This window comes from Ornithorhynchus anatinus, chromosome 1 (assembly GCF_004115215.2).
Source record: "Ornithorhynchus anatinus isolate Pmale09 chromosome 1, mOrnAna1.pri.v4, whole genome shotgun sequence".
Classification (NCBI taxonomy): Eukaryota; Metazoa; Chordata; class Mammalia; order Monotremata; family Ornithorhynchidae; genus Ornithorhynchus; species Ornithorhynchus anatinus.
This window is the reverse complement of record NC_041728.1, coordinates 149,738,858-149,742,190: the sequence shown is the minus strand read 5'-3', so window position 1 is coordinate 149,742,190 and position 3,333 is coordinate 149,738,858.

Sequence of the window (3,333 nt, the reverse complement as noted above, 5' to 3'; positions counted from 1 at the left end):
ACAAAAGCCCTCACAGGGCTTAAAATCTAGTGGAGGAGACAGGCATACACTAATTATTTACAAATAGTGGGAGCAGGATGAAAAACAAGGATATAGATAGGAGTAGAGATTGGAGTATGATCATTGTGGCATTTGTTAAATACTTACTTGTCAAGTTCAGCACTGTACTAACTGCTGGGGTAGATACAAGTTAATTAGCACAGAATATGGAAAGATGTGATAGCAATAACAAATAATAAGTAATAAATGATAAGTACTCTACAGAGGTATGTATTCCAATGATATCTGAGTTCCTGTGTAGGTAAATGCTGAGTTAGGAAGATTATAAATTGTAAGGATGATTATTAGGTTGACAAGATTTGGGAAGGGAGGAATGGAGGAAGCAATCTGGAGGAGGTTGAATTTCAGGAGGAATTTCAAGATGGGGAGAACTGTGATCTGGTAGATTGAAAGAGAGGAAGTTCCAGGCAGGGGAAGTGGGAATATTGTGAGTAAGGCAAATTAAAAATTAAGCTTGAGGCTATTCGAGAATGGAAGGTAGAGCATAGTGGGTGATGGGAGACTATAAATTGGAATAAAACTGGTCAAGAGCCTTAAAGCAAATGACTCTTAAGGAGACTCTGCTTGGTTGAGAGGATTGGGTAGCCACTGTAGATGTTTGGAGAGTGGTGAGATGGGTGTCAAATGATGTTTTAGGTGAGTTGACCTGGCAGCAGCATATAGTATAGGCTGATGGGGAATAGACTGAGGACTAAGAGACAACGGAGGAGGCTGATATGGTAGTCTAATGGTGAAATAATGAAAACTTAAAACAGGGTGGTGGCTGTTTGGGTACAGATGAAAAGGTGGATCCAGGAAATACTGAGGTGAATGAACCAGAAAGATGTACCAGTAGACTGACTGAATGTCTGAACTAAAAGACAGTGAGCGGTTGAAAATGACACCAAAGTCCAAACGTATTGAACTAGGAGAATAGTGGTATGTTTTGTCAAGAGATATGGGAGAGTTAGGAAGCGGGAGGGGGGTTAGGACAGAAGATGAGGAATTCAGTATCAAATGTGTTAGTTTGAGGTGCATGCAGTCTCAAGGCACAGCCTTGTGTACAGGTAATTATGCAAGAGGAAATGTGAGACTGGTTTGCAGGAGAGAGGATGAGTCTAAAGTAGTCTGCATAGAGATGATGCATGTTGGTAAGCTAACAAAAGAAATTGCTACTTGTATATTTGGTCCTGATTGTGTTTGGAAAGCTTAGAAAATGCTAGTAGGGGTTCATAAGAAAGTAAAGCAGTTGTGCTTTGGGACTGCTTCTTTGTGAATATCTCCTGATGGGTCCAAGGCTCTGCATGATTAAAGCTAAAGCCCCGGGCATCCTGTGCCCAATCTTATTCTTCTCCCCAACCTCTCCTGGGTCATGAAGACTGTCCTGGAATCAACCAGGCTGACAAAAGGATGAAGGATCAGAATTAAAACCAAGTTTTTCTTTGTCCATGAGGAGGGGGACATGCCGCCACCAGAATTCCTCAGCTAGATTTAAGCAAATGGCTCCATTCATATTGGTTTAATCTCCATAGATCAGCCCAGCTAACACAGGTACTGAGCATTAACTTTTCCCTGTGGACATTTGGTACAAAAACAGTATTTTCTACTGAAAATTAATCTCCCTAAACAAGCTTATCTTGTGCAGACACATCCCCTGACTCACCTCCTTTATGACTCTGGGCAAAGTGCTTAGCTTCCCTGTGCCTCAATTTTCCCATTTGTCAAAAGAGGATAATGACACTTCATAGAGGTTTATGAGGCATAACAAATCCGTGATTGCAAAATGTAGTGGCTTCCTTATGATGGAAAGGTTTGTAGCGTTACAAAATAGGAGAATGACAGCATAAGACTCTGACGATCCATCTACAACCTAAGCTGGGGCATCATCAGGTGGAAACAAATAAACCAAATCCACCTTTGTCTTAACAGTCGTGATTTTATCTGACTCGTGAATCAGCTAACCATGGTGAGGCTTTGCTACTGGAATTTTGTGTCATGGGGCACTAAAACACCACACTCAGTCTATCAGTGGTATTTATTATTTACTTTGTACAAAACACTGTATTAAGGGCTTGGGAGAGAACAAGTCACTTAACTTCTCTGAAACTCAGTTACCTCATCTGTAAAATGGGGATTGATACTGTGAGCTCCATGTGGAACATGGATTGTATTCAAACTGATTAGCTTGCATTTATCCCCACATTTAGTACAGTGCCTAGCACATAGTAAGCATTTAACCGATAACATATTTTTAAAAATACAATAGGCCTGGTAGACATGGTCTCTATTCTTGAGGAATTTACAATCTAATGGGAGAGACAGGAATTAGAACAAATTACAAATAGGAGAAGTAACAGAGTATAAGGATACGTGCATAACAATAATAAAAGTGGTATTTCTTAATCAATCAATGATACTTACTGAGCATTTACAATACGCAGAGAACTGTACTAAGCACTTGGGAGAGTAAAATACAACAGAATTAGCAGACATGTTCCCTGCTTGTAATAAACTTACAGTCTACTATGTGCCAGGCACTGCATAAAGTGCTGGGGTAGATACAAGATAACCAGATTAGACAGAGTTTCTGTCCCACATGGGGCTCACAGTCTTAATCCTCATTTTACAGATGAGGAAACTGAGGCACAGAGAACTGAAGTGACTTGCCTAAGGTCATACAGCAGGCAAAGCATTAAGATTTAGATTGGATAAACAGAGACTTCTTTTCTGTAAGACTGCATGTCTTGATGTGTCTCTACAGTGGAGCAGGCTCTTCCTATATGACAGCTGTTATACCTGGGGTGTGATTCCCAAGTCTTCCCTTCCTCCTCCTCACCTTCAGCATGCCCATGCTTCAGGAATCAAGCTAAGGCTTCTTAGAGTGGAAGTGGGAATCGGGAATAATCGTGGGCTGTGACCCAGAAGTGAGAATGGAAGGGAAGGGTGGTACAGGAGTAAGTGGAAAATCCTGACATGCAGCTGCATCATCATGTTTTCCCTGGATTGACTTAGAAGTGGAATGAGCAACATTTATATGTTGCTCCAAAAAGTTTTCAGAGAAAATGCATTTCTATTATAAGGTTGGTCATATGCACAAGAAGCAGCGTGGCTCAGTGGAAAGAGCACGGGCTTTGGAGTCAGAGGTCATGAGTTTGAATCCCAGCTCTGCCACTTGTCAGCTGTATGACTGTGGGCAAGTCACTTCACTTCTCTGTGCCTCAGTTCCCTCATCTGTAAAATGGGAATGAAGACTGTGAGCCCCACGTGGGAAAACCTGATTCCCCTGTGTCCACC